Below are 15,064 nucleotides of genomic sequence, written 5' to 3'. Positions count from 1 at the left end.
AATATGAAAAGTTGATGAAAACGATTATTATAACGTAATATGACGCCAACATCACCCAAGTGGTTATGGACATGTTCGTACATTAAAATTCCATATCATGTCAAAAATTCTTATCTTTCAGTTATGCATCTAAGGTTGAATTATGTTTAAGTGCTAACAATATTCTAAATATTTGTATTTGGTTTCATTTCTCTAAATAGAATTTAATATAATTAGTGATACAAATCTTTGCATTTGAATCCAACTCCTGATCTCCCTATTAATTGTTTCCGGATAAGGATTATGCCACATGCATGATTCACAGACACATAATATGTCTGTACAAAGTGGATAATAAAACAGTACTATGTAATCACGGTAGAGACAGAGAACAATACACAAAGATTTAATGTGGTTCAGTCAGCATGACCTATGTCCACGGTCGAGAACAGCAGAGAAATTCACTAATCACAAAAGAGAATATTACAGAAGAGATCACCCTCTAAACCTCACCAAAGAATCACACAAAGAAATAAATCAATTCACTTTCTCTCTGTCTCTCTCTTCTACCTAACTCCTCTATCTGTTCGATGCCCTTTCCTCATACTTCACAACTCCTTTAAAGGCAAATGAAGGAGACAACTTGGTAGGTGAAATAGAGGAGCGCCGCTTTTGTTGACTTATTCAAGTCACTCTCACAAATCTCCACATTGACCTGAATATGATAATTCTTCTCTTCACTCTTGCTGTCTCGTTAAAGGCTCCTTACGGGCTTAACCTCTGTTTTGCTGAAGTCCAAGCAATTCGAGGCAATCCTCGAGCTTGCGTGAAGGTACGTGCTTCGTTATCATATCTGCTGGATTATATGTACTACCAATTTTTTTAATTTCTCTGATAAAATGATACATGATATCTATATGTTTGGTTCTTTCATGATACATCTGATACCTTGTCAAATGTATAACACTCTGGCTGTCATAAAATATCGTAGTAATACCTTGGTGTAGCCCAAAATCTTTAACTAAACCTCTTAACCAAATGATTTCTTTCACCGCTTCTGTCGCTGCCATATACTCTGCCTCTATGGTAGACAAAACAACTGTCGACTGTAGAATCGCCTTCCAACTAGTAGCACTACCTGAAAGAGTAAATACATAACCTAACAGGAATCATCTGCCTGCATAATCTGAATCAAAATAGCCAAGTATTTTATAATCTGAGTCCGTGTTCCTACCAAAATATGAACCAATATTAGTAGATCCTTGTTTGGTGGAAAATTTGTGAAAAGAAAATGAAAGAATTGAATGTTTTATTCTCTCTAACTGCTTAGAAAAAGAATATTTACAACTCTCTCAATCTCTATTACAATTTGAATTTTCTGATTACAAAAGATAAGAAGATCGATGAAGATCTTCCCCTTTATTTAATTCTGGGTTCTTTACGGTGGCGATGAAGTGTCTCCCTCGAATGCTCGTATCGAGTTTGCTCTCCGTTGATGATCCGAACGTCTTGATTTACTAGAACGATATCTTTTCCCCACGATTTGACGCTATGGAGAACTTACAAAGCAAGTTTGAAACTCTGAACGAGTTGATAACTCAGAACGAGTTTAAACTCTTAAAAAAAAGTTGGTTTGAATCGAAAAATTGGTTAATAAGCCAAGGGAATGCTCCAAGAACTTTGTTGTTGCAGGAAGCTCGAAGATGATCTGCTACCGAGAAGATGATCCAAAGAAGCCGATCTCTAGATCTCCAAGATACTCCAAGATCCCCCAGAAAGCCAGCCAAAGATCTCTTCTTTGCTGTTAAGTCGAAGGGTCCGAACTCAGTTGAGTTTACTCCTATTTATAGGAGATTAAGGGGTGTAACCGCCTCCTTAATTCGCTCCTAAGTGGGACTGAATAGGGTGTAACTGTCCCCTTAAACTGCTTCCTAAATCGTGGGAAAACGATTTTGAAACGGTTCAATTCGTGCTTTGAATGAGTCAAACGCTAAAAAATAGCGTTCAGGGCCCGAATTCTGTGTTTTAGACTTGAAACTCAGAGTTGAGCCTATTTTGGTAGCTGAACGCACATATCGCACTGTGTTGTAAATCTAAAACGTAGATTTGAGATGCAGAGATGAACTCCGCGTTTTGAGTCCGTGAACTCTGCATTTTTAACTAGAGCATTAGGGATGACCTCTGCGTTTTGAAGTTGAATACTGAGGATGACCTCTGTGTTTTGAACTTGAATGCTGGGGATGACCTCTGCGTTTTCAACTAGAATGCTGGGGATGAACCCTACATTTTAAGGTTGTAACATAGGAAGGACCTCTGTGTTTTAAGTCTGAGACGCAGAGGCGAGCTCTGCATCTTGATTTGAAGAGACCGTCAATTTATAGTCTCTTTTGCTAGAGCGTTGCAAAGTCCGTTATCTTGTAATCTTCGTCTTGGCTCCTTGAAAATATGAGAGTCGTCAGATTGTAACTCCCGATGTTGATTGTGAAGGCTGTTAATTAGAGCTTTCATCAGTTGTTACGAAGGTCGTCAGATTGTAACCTTCATCGATCTACGTGAAAATCTTTAAATTATAGCCTTCTGAAAGTCGTCAGATTATAACTTCTATCATCGGTATTTGATGGGGGATCAGCTATCTGCAGTGATTTTTAGATAACATATAATCCTCTTAAATATCTAAGTACCCATTTCACAACATGCTAATGGACCTTTCTAGGCTTATCAATATACCAACTCACAACACCGACTGCATGTGAAATATCTGGACTGGTGCAGACTATAGCATACATAATGCTTCCAACTGCACTGACATAAGGAACACAAGGCATGTGCTGCTCCTCCTCTTTAGTTTGATGTGATAAATCTACTGAAAGACGAAAATAAGCAGCAAGTAGAGTCTTCACAGGCTTGACATCAAGCATGCTAAATCTCTCCAATACCTTCTTGATTTATTTCTCCTGAGATAGGAATAAACTTCCTTCTCGCCTGTTCTTGTGGATCTCCATCCCTAAAATCTTCTTTGTTGCTCATAAGTCTTTCATCTCAAACTCATGCTTAAGTTGAGATTTCAACCTGTAGATTTCTGACATGTTTTAGTTGCAATCAACGTATCGTCAACATACAAAAGAACCATCATTGAGATTTTTATCATAAACACAACTATCATATTTACTCGTAGAGTAACCGTGCTCAAACATAAAAATATCAAATCTCAAATATAACGGTCTCGGAGATTGTTTCAAGCCATAAAGAGATTTTTTAACCTACACACATGATCTTCTTTATCTTCAATAACGAACCCTTCTGGCTGATGCATAAAGATGTGCTCTTCAAGCTTGTCATGTAGAAAAGCCGTCTTCACATCAAGTTGCTCAAGCTCTAAATTAAAGTGAGCATCATGGCAAACAACACACTGATTGAGGTGTATTTTACAACTGGAAAGAATACTTCATTGAAGTCCACACATTCGATCTTGTTAGGTCTCAAGTTTATGAGCCTACTATTTAATCTAGTTTTGATGCTTAACAAATATTTCCTAATAACGTTTGTCGAGTGTTTATATTTGCTTGTTAGATATTCTACACAAAGATCCTCCGTTAGAGGTTGGATGGACTTGCGCCTACATGATCATATCCATTGGAGGATGGAAGGAAAATATGAATGAAGCTTTGCATTTCAAGTCAAGATCCTATACTGCTTCATTCGTAAACCAAGACAAGCTTTATTGAAGATCAATTTGTTTGGGTATATTAGTTTAGGATTTATATTTTGTGTATTAATACTTCAAGCTCAATTCTTATATACACACACATTCTTGGTTTTATCAAAATATAGGTATTTTTGAGAAAACATTGTGTTATTGGTTTATGAACTAGATAATCCTAGTTTACATATTTTATTAAGTCTATAAACCAATTTTAAAATATTTTAAATTTTGGTTTAAGTCATTGTGTTAAAATCAAGTGTTTTAGTCGAACACATATTTGTGAGTTTTGCAAAACGAAGAGTTTTCACAAACGGAAAATGATATTTCAAAAATTTCTTTTGTAACATGTTTATTTTCATGTTTATAAACATTTTATCAAATTTTACATTTTTAGAATTTATTTTCTATTTTTTAAAGGGGTTCAAAGTTTAATTTTACTGTTTTTAAAAGACCCAGTGCATGTTATTAGTCAACTGATGAGGATCTTTATCAGTCAACTGAAAAAACGCGTTGAAAAAGCAGAAAAGTTTTTGCTCAGTCGACTGATGAACCATCAGTCGACCAAAGCAGGTCATCAGTTGACTGATGATTTCATCAGTCGATCAATGAAGGATGAGCGGCCTCCAACGGTCAGCTCATCAGTCGACTGAACAGTACCATCAGTCGACTGATTGCACTATAACGGCTGGTTTTCCAGCTTTACTGATTTTTTTGGATTTTCTTAGTTTTTAGACTTTGGTTTGTGAACCTATATATACCCCTTACCCTCAAAATTCTGAAAAATCTAAGAAAAACAAAAATCAAGTTTTGGGCAAGTTTGTTTAAGGGGTTTTAAGTGTGGTTTCAAGTTTGTTTATGTGAAAAGGTTTTCACAAGAGGAGTAGATTATTTCTTTGGTGTTTGGGCTTCAATCTTATTCTCTCTCACTCTTGTTTTCAGAGAAGTTTTACTAAACTTGATTTCTAGCTTTATATATATTTTTGTTGATTAACACTTCAATAAGCTAGATTTTATATTGAGTTTAGTTTTATTATTGCTCATTGATCTCACACATCACATATTGAGCTTTTAGCATTTCATACATTATATACATTGGGTTGTGGTAAGTGATTCATTAATAGTGAGCTTAATTGAGTTCTCATCTTGTTAGAGAATAAACTATTTATATCTGTGAGACTATTTATTAAGATCATGTTGTAATACACAAGGACACTTAGAAAAGTGGTTGGTAAGAGACGATGTCAATTCTAAGAGGAGTGGCGTTGGTAGTAAAGCCTAGGGAGGGATGGTAAATCCACGCATTTGAGGAAGTTGACATGGGCTAGGCCAACACTTAGAGAGTGTATTGTGTGATTGCAATTATGTGAGTTGTAAACATTTATCGGTGAGCATTAAAAAACGATTGTGTAGCTTTTTGTGTTAATAGTGGAGATTCTTCTCGAGGGTGAGGGGCGAAGACGTAGGTTATGGGTCGACCGAACTCAGTGATCATTTCTTTGTGTTTGCGATTGCCTTGATGTATTTCTCTTGTGCTCATTGTTCATCATATTGCTATATCACCATTGTTGCATATTTATATCGCCATTGTTTTATTGTATATCCTTACACATATTTTATTATACATCTTATTGCTAGGATATTAGTTAATAAGTTTTTAATTTGGCATAGAAATTGGGGCAAATACCCTATTCACCCTTCTCCAGGGTACTTTCATTTGGTATTAGAGCTTAGTGCTCTTTGATTTGTGGCTTAACTGCCTAGAGTCAAAGATCCTCACTTTGATTTATTGCTAATCTAGTTTTGTGATATTTCATCTTGCTTGCATAATATATCATGGATATACATGGTGCACCTAGCTTTGATTATGCCATTAATATTGCTCCAAGAATTGATAATTTCTCCTATGCTCAACGGTGTGTTAGATTTAAACTTTTTATTAGATCTAGATATTTTAATTTGTGGGAAATAATTAAATATGCTTATGTTGTGCCCACATTAGAGAAATCCAAGTGGAGCAATGAAGATAAAAGGATGTTTACAATGAACAAACTCTTGTTAGAATTTTTACTAAATACTTTTGACTCATCTATATCTAACAAGTTTGATTCGTTTGATAGTGCTTACATATTGTGTAAATTTATAGAAGCATATTAAGAAAACTTAGAGGAGATCCGACGATCTTTGGCGGATTCCACTTCAAGTTCAAATGGAGCCTCATCGTGCACACGACCACTAGGTGATAGCCCTAATGAGATACGCGAGTACGATTCTGATGATGAATTATCTATTAATGAACTCGCTTGTGCATATGAACGTTTAATGCATGCCTATAACAAATTACATCATAATTTTATTGATTTGAAAAGCAAGCATGTAAATTTAAAATCCGATCATAAAATACTAACATCTAAATTTGATACTATTGTCAAAGAAAATATGATCCTTAAAGAAAATAATAAAAATTTGAAATTAGATCATATTTTCCTTAACATCAAAGTTTGCTAGTGTATCTCATGAGAAGAATAATGCTACGTTAGAAGTAGAAAACATTAGAAATGAATTTAATTCTTTTAAGAATAACCATATATGCCCTACTTCTAATGAAAATGCATTTGTGAAAAATAATGAGTTGAATCATGTTAAAAATCGCATATCATTTTTAGATTCAATACTAAAAACATGCATAGTAAATAATAATAAGCTTATGGACTTGTAAGTAAAGTCCCGTGTAAATTTTTCCAAATCACCCACACGCTATGCACACATGTATAACAAAGTTTATAAGTATTCTATTTGCGGCCGTAAAAGCCATATTGCTAAATTTTGTTATAATGCACAAAAATCAATCAAGTCAAACAATATTTCTACTTGTGCATCCCATCAAGCTTCATCACAACATACACATACTCATGCACACAAAGTTTATCATAAGCATGCTATTATGTATAAATGTGATTATATTATGGTTGTTTTGGTCATTTGACCAAGTTTTGTTTTGATTTAAAAAGAGTTTCTCATTTACAAATAATTTTAAAAGACTATTTTTATTTGTAAATGTCCCTCGTGCACAATCTCATGGTCCAAAAAAACAATTGGGTCTATTCCATTACACTTGTTGCAATAGGAATGGTCATTTGAGTAATTATTGTTACGAACGGATTCGTGCATCACATGCATCCAAATGGGATCATAACCCAATGACAGTGAGCTTTAATAATAAGGATCATGTCCCTAAACTCTTTGGTACCAAGGGTATTTGGGTACGAAAACAAGTTTAAAATTTAAAACATGTTTTCAACATTTTCTCGGTTTTATTTTTTTGGAAAAATATGTTTGCAAAACTTCTTTTTGAAAAATGTATATTGCAACATTTTCTCGGTTTTATTTTTTTGGAAAAATATGTTTGCAAAACTTCTTTTTGAAAAATGTATATTGATTAAATTTTACCAAAATGTTTGTTTATGTTTGCAAAACTTCTTTTTGAAAAATGTATATTGATTAAATTTTACCAAAATGTTTGTTTATCTTGATAAAACATTATTTTTTTGAAAAATATATGTGGTTTTTATTGAGCATTATGATTTTTATTGGTTTTGACTTTGAGGGCATCAAGTGTGATGAATCCTTTGCACTAGTTGCAAGGATAAAGTCAAATTCTTATATGTATTAGCATTTAATAGTCTTAAAGATTTCAAACTATTTCAAATGCATGTTAGAAATGCCTTTCAAAATGTTTTTTTTAAATAAAAAGGTTTATGTTTGAGCAACCCCCCAGATTTATTGATCTTTCATTAGTATTCTTTCATATCATGTTTACCGGGTATAAAATATTTCTATATGGGTTGAAACAAGCTCCAAGAGATTGGCATGATTGTTTTTCTTGTCAAAAAATGATATTATTCATATTCATTTGTTTTGTCATAAGCATAATTCTTTCGACCTTTGTGGATAAAACATATAAATGTTTTGACATTACTAGTTGCTTGATCACTTGTTTTTCAGAAATGATGATTTGTAGATTAAGCATGTTTTAATGTTATTATGGTTTAGATCATGATTTATGATTTTATTTGATTGTTTTGATTTTTATTTGGTCTTTCATGATTGTCATGATTTTCATGGTTCTCATGATTTGTTTTTATTTAAAAATATCTTTCACGATTCTCATATTTTTCCTTTCATTTGATTTCATAAATCTATACATATTGTTTTTACTGAGACACCTTTTTTCAATAATAATATATCTATGCGTGTTCTTAATCAGTCAAGATTTATGTTTGATAATTTATAATTTTTTTTGGATTTATTGATTAAACAATTGATTTTTGATTTTTAAATCTTTGATTTTTATTTTTGGAATATTTTTTTTGTTTTGATATATTTATGTTTAAGGCCCTTGTAACACCTTTTTATAATGATATATCTTTATGTGTTCATTTAGTCTCTTTGAATGTGAGTTTTGTTTAGCACGTTTTTATCTATGTTTGCTCATATTTTCGCCTTATCATTTCTATATCTATGCATTAATGCATTTTGATAGGGGAAACTTTTCCCTATATTTGTTTTATACTCACCCATGCTTATTTATTAGGGGAGCTTAACTTTCTCTCTCTTATTGTTTTTCCCATTTTGATGTTGACAAAGAGAGAGAAACATGTCAATTGTAAGTATATCATTCTATTAGTTTTATGCATGAGGATTATAATTTGTATATTTATTTGGTATCATGTATATTCTATATACTCTTTGTGTAAATTGTTTGTCATCATAAAAAAAGGGAAGATTGTTAGGTCTCATGTTTATGAGCCTACAATCTAATCAAGTTTTGATGATTAACGAACAATTCCTAACAATGAGTGTTTGTATTTTCTTGTTAGGTATTCTACACAAAGATCCTCCGTTAGAGGTTGGATGGACTTGCGCCTACATGAATAGCTCGAGAGGCGCCATCAAAATACGACTGCTACACCTGTTGATCAAAAGTGGTGTTAACTTCGTGAGTTTTGCCTGACAAGTCTTCATATAGCTCAGCTTTATCCTTCATATGGTGAACCGCTAGAAGATCACAAATTGCCTACCCTTTGATCGACTTATGTTATTTGAAGTGAATATCATACTGAGACAGAAGTAAAGCCCATCTTGCTAACCACCAATTCATAGAGACAGGTTGCGTCATGAATACTCGGATGGGATTAACGTTGGAAATGACGTAGATCGTTGTCCAACCAAATAGTATCACATCTTTTGAATTGCGAACACTAGAGCGAGACACTCCTTCTCAATCATTGGATATCGAGATTCGACACCTATCAATGTCTTGCTCAAATAATAAACTACCTGCTCGTGATCGTTGTCATTGTCTTGTACTAGTAGAGCACTTAACGAGTGGTTCGTTGTCTTGACATTAATTAGGAACAGTTTCTCTGACTTCGGTGCAACGAGAATAGGAGGATTTGACAGGTATGCCTTGATATCTTCAAATGCTTTATGGCAAGCATCGTCACACCTTTCTTGGTGAGCTTAGAAAATGGGTGACACTTTCCTGCAAGGTTCGAGATAAACCGATAGATATAGGCCAGTCGTCCTTGTAGCCCTCTGAGTTCTTTGAGATTTCTCGAAGGCTGTAATTCATGGATCGCCTTCACTTTATCGGGATTAATGTGGATACCTTTCATGGTAATGACGAATCCGAGGAACTTGCCACTAGACATTCCCGGGAAAGACTTGGTAGAATTCATCTTTAATTGGTGACTCCTCATGAGATCGAACATCGTCCTCAAGTCTTTAATTTGATCATCTTTGTTGCGACTTTTAACAATCAAATCATCAACGTAGCATTCGACGATTTTTTGGAGATGCTCTTGGAAAATCTTCATTATGGCTCATTGATACGTAGCACCCGCATTTTTAAGACCGAAAGGTATGACTGTATAGCAGAAGATACCAAGCTGTGTTCTGAATGAAGTGTGCTTTTCGTCGTCAGGATACATTTTAATTAGGTTGTATCTTGAGAATCCATCCATGAAGGATATCCTCTCAAATCCACACGTATTGTCGATGATGACATCCGTGATAGGAAGAGGAAAGTTATCTTTTGGACAGTTGGTATTCAGATCTCTAAAGTCAATACAGATTCTGATCTTCCCATTCTTTTTAAGAATCGGGACAATATTCACCGCCCAATCCGGATTTTGCTCTTGTCCGGTGAAGCCTGAGTCAATCAACTTTTTGACTTTAGCTGCAATTGCCTTCATGATTTGTGGATGAAACCATCTTTGCTGTTGCTTAATAGGTTTAGCATCCGGCTTGATGTTGAGGCGATGCATAGCCATATTTGGGTCGAGTCCTGACATGTCTTCATAGTTCCATGTAAAGACGTCGATATATTCCCTGATGAGGGCAATCAACTCTTCTTTTTCTTCTGGTGGGAGACTGTCACTGATGAATATATACTTCGGATTTGCATCATCGGCCATATTGACTTGAGCCACCTTATCCTCAGTAGGAGGTTCTCTTTGCTCGAATCTATCGCCATACTGGATGTTCAAGTGATGGATCCAAGGATCTTCCCAAGTTGACAACTGATCATCTTCCTTTACTGTTGTAGGGTCAACAGTGACCACATTTGACATCAAACCTTTGAACATTTCTTCAAGGCCGACGTCAAAATCCCACGTTGAAGAATCTGACGAATATCCATCCTTATTTGGATTGGACAGTTGGTTATTAATCTGCCAGCAACATTCGTCGGATGATGAAGAGATATAGCCTAAACCCCTCTTATGCTCATAATAATTGTCGAGCTTTCCCTTTGGTACATAGGATGGTCGGGGTGGAACTCGAGTGCCTCGATCAAAGCAAAGACCTTCTCTAAGTGTGAGATTGTACCCCCACTTCTTCATATAATTGTGTACTTGTGGGCTATATCTGAGGAAATGTTGATCAGGTTCTTCATCATCGGAGCTTATCTCCAAGAAAGGATTTAGTGGTGGACATGACTCCCCTTTACCGAAGACTGTCTCTTTTCCATCCCCTGCCTTTGCAGGTACGTCAAAAGTCATCCCGATGAGTCTTGAAAATGCTTCTTCGTCATGCAAGACGATTGAAGTAGCATATGTATGTCAGGATTTTTATGAAGTCCCTGTATTACATCATTGAGACAAGGCGCATACTCTAAATCATCATTTATTACATAATTACAATCGGCAAGTTGACAATTACAACTTCCATCTGACGATTCACCATCGTCAAGATCGATTACAAATGGTTCTATGTCATTAAATACAAGACCTTCATTGTAATCAAGCCCGACTTTGGTATCAGCTTCTTCTCCTCTGTCTGTGCCCTAGGCCGGTAGTTCAGTATCGAATTCAGCATCATATAAGAGGGAATCAATAAAATAATTCTTCAACCCCTTAAACGGTTGCTTGTCCACGACTATTGTCTTGACTTCATTATTAGTGTCCACATATTTCAGACACTGATGGAGTGAGAAAGGACCTATAACATTAATATGGATCCAGAATCGACCTAATAGTAAGTTATAGGAGGTCTTTGCATCTATAACATAGCATATGACCTCAGACTTCAAATCTCTAAGTTGACACTTCACTCGGATTTTACCTAATGGTCTGGACCCACTGGTGTTGAATTTGTAAATAACAATGCCCGTGGAAGCCAACTTGCTGGAAGGAATTTTGAGATGATACATTAATCGAAGTGACATGACGTTGACTACAGAACCCGGATCAACTTGGATTCGGTTGATAACAGTTGAGCCAATATATCTGATGAAGTACAAAGGCTTGTCATGCTTCGAGTTTCTCACTTGCATGTCATCTTTTTTTCTATGGGTCCCACCACCTGTTTCTCTCTCTTGCGCGCTGCCGAGTGAAGGTGATGCAAGAGAATTATTTGGTCGCCAGGTTACAATGTTGAATTCGTGGTTCTAACTCCTCAGGGGCCTGTTCGACTTGAGTAAGGAAAGCCTCAGAATTGGCTAAAGCCACTTGTAGAGCCTCCCTGGTGTCTTTGGACAGGTGTAACAACTTGTAATGGGTAATCCTCGCTGGGATGTTAGACAGCTAAGCCATAACATCGAAGTGGTATGGAGCATTTAAACTCTCTGGTTTGTCTCTCCCAATTGGTCGATTGAAACGAGACTGCTTCAGATTTTGAACCTCTTTCTATCGGGGTTCCTTCTCCTTTTTCTTTGCCTCGGCTTCCTTCTGTTTAGTAGTTGGCTGCTGCTGGGGCTTCTTAGAAGGCTTAGAAGTTGTCATAACCACCTCCAGTTCAGCCAAAGTCTTAGCATTCTGATCTAAAACTTTTGGGTATTTGTACCTGTATTCATTCCCACTCCTGGTGGCAAAGACCAGTTCTCCATCGATTACCAAAACTTTATGCTCGTCTTCAGAAAGAAACAAGGTTGGGATACCCTCGTCATCTTTTTCTAGAACTACTGAGGTAGGACAACAAGACTTGCCCTTGCTTTTGGACTTCTTCTTGGAGGAGGATCCCGCCCATTGTTCATTCTTGAGAAGATCAGGATGGACCTATAGAACTTCTCCATTAAAGGCTGTATGTGGCACAAGCCCCTTCTGATATTGCCCATGTGGGTTATTGATAGCTAAGATCAACTAGCTGGTCAATCTGGGGCAGAGAATAGATGTCTTTATAGCAAGCTTTGTTCAAGTTGATGAAGTCCACGCACTCTATTTGCCATTAGCCTTGACTAGTACCACTTTGGATAGCCATTCTAGGTACTAGACCTCTTGGATGAAATCGGCTCTTAGCAATCAGTCAACTTCTTCTGCAATCACCTGTTGTCTCTCTGATCCGATGTGTCTCTTCTTCTATCAAACCGACTTACTATGTCACTTGACTAAAAAGTTATAACTTATTACTTCTAGGGCAATCCCCGGCATATCTTCAGGCCTCTAGGCAAAGACATCCGCATTAGTATGAAGAAACACAACGATGGCTCCCCATTATGGTTCAGTTAGCTCCGATCGAATCTTAACCTCCTCGGTTTCATTAGGGCGGAGCTGGATTTCTTCCAATTCTTTTAAGGAAGTAGTTCATTCCCATTCTTCATCTTTCTACAAGTAAGCTTGGGACTTCTCGATTAGAAAAGTCTTGGAATTTTTTTCCCTTCATCATGAGTAGATAGCATGATCTAAGCAAAAATAAATGAGAAAAGGATAAACTTACATTGCAAGAGGGTTCTAGCCTCTTAAAGGTAAATCTTCATCTTCATCTTCATCAACAAATAAAGAGAAGAAAAAAATATGAAGAGGCAGAAAATTTATTTTATTATTTGCAATAAAGTTATAATTTTGGGAGGTCTTATCAATTAAGAGTAATTTTCCTCTCCAAATGGAGTTTTCATAAATAAAAAAGTCACACTCAAACCCCTCATAATCTACTCCTTTTTATAGCCTACAACAATGAATGAGAAACCTTGGATTTTGCTTAGAGAACAAGAATTAAATCTTAGCCAGAAAATTATCTCTATTCCGAACCAATCGGTTGGCCAACCGGTTGGCCAAACGGTTAGCCAACCGATTGGTTTGCAATAGCTTTGATTTTTTTATTGATTTCTTAATCCGATTTCTTCATGGAACCTTGATTTTTATTAGGCTTTCTTTTATCTTCATATTTGAGCTTCAATAAATGGTAAAAAAAATCAGGAAATTGAATTCTTTTGGACTTTATTCATTATTTCATCCTTGCTTTTATTTATTAATTCTTCATTAACCTAAAAAGTATAATAAAACATGTAATTATTGACATATCTATTTAAATAAGATAGATAACGAGGTAAGATAGATAACGAGGATATAAAAAATATAATAAAAATATGATTATCAGGTAAGACTCCCACTGGAGCCATGTTTCGTTGATCTTCCTCTCGTCACCATGAAAGCCTCCACTTATTGCAAACTTGCGTGCCTATCTTCCTTATTCTTTTGTAGATTTTCTTCGTCTAGAACAACAGCTGCAACTTCATGGAAGACTAAATAGTCCATAAGGACATTAGTTGTTAAATTGATGGTGAGCTGATCATACAAGTTAGTAGACTTTAAAATAGAAGTTTTGCACGTTCATCCATACTGATTGTATACCCTAACATTGTAAGTTGAGAAAATAGTATGTTTTGGATGTTGATATGGTCGGTCATCGATGTAGAAAATAGTGTGTTTAGGGTCTTGATATGGTCAGTCTTCAATGTAGATTATACCATCCCCAGAGTATAAAGTCTTCTCTTTAAGAAGATTTTGTTATGCAATGATTTCATCTCATATAACTTCGTTAGAGTATCTCAGATCTCACTTGCTATTTTCTTCTCCTCTATGCTTGACAACACTCCGTTTGTTAATGTCAAATAGGGATTTGCAATAGCATTCCTGTCAATCTCGTTCCACTTCTCGTCATCTGTGATGTCTTTCGACATTTCACTGAAGAACGCTAGACAATTATCTTTTCTCAAGATACCCTTTATCTTCAATTTCTACATTAAAAAGTTACTCCAGTTAAAATTTTCAATCTCAAACTTTACCGCAATTGCTTCTATCATGAACTGCAACTTCTACTAGTTCACTTGAACAATAACCGTTCTTATGAATAGTAACCATACTCATGAATAGTGTCTAGTGCCTTCAAATGATAGGTGATAATCTAACTTATTTTCTAGTATGAAAGATCTACCTTTTATGGCAATCATAAAGCATACGATAAGTAAATACACACACCCAAAACTAGACCCTGATACCACTTGTAAGAAAATCGGGACCATATAGAGCAGGGTCACAGGTAACATTAGTGCGGAAATGATAAATTGAACACATATTTTTATGTGAAAACCTCCTAAATAAATTAGGGTAAAACCACAGACAAGAGTAGAAGAATTGATTATGAGAAAAATTTTTGGGGTTATATATCTCTCTTATACAATGATAAACTCTCTCTATTTTTATCCCACTCTTCAATTTGAATTTGGAGATTGGATCTATTGAAGTAAGAATGAACTCTAAAACCTGCTCCTTTTATAGGAAAACTTGGTTCCAAATTATCAATTTCTTTATTTTCGGAGCCTAACTCTGATTTGTCAAGGAATGCGGCTCCTTCCTATCAAAAATAATATGGGTGTGGGCTGCCATCCTTTTGATAAAAAATTACAGCTCCATCCAAGAATTTCACCATTGAGAAGGAGCTTGATGGCGTTCTTCATAGCGCCGATCTTGGATTCGACGTCATCGGATTCAAGGGATCGCTTAATTTTGCTGGAGATGGCAGGAGTGGAGTTGTCGATGTGGAGGAGGAGAGCGCCGGGTTCTTGAGATTTTGAAACCCTAGGATTTTGAATGGAAATGGTGAGAG

Source organism: Asparagus officinalis, chromosome 7 (genome assembly GCF_001876935.1).
Source record: "Asparagus officinalis chromosome 7, Aspof.V1, whole genome shotgun sequence".
NCBI lineage: Eukaryota > Viridiplantae > Streptophyta > Magnoliopsida > Asparagales > Asparagaceae > Asparagus > Asparagus officinalis.
This window is presented reverse-complemented; position numbering follows the sequence as displayed.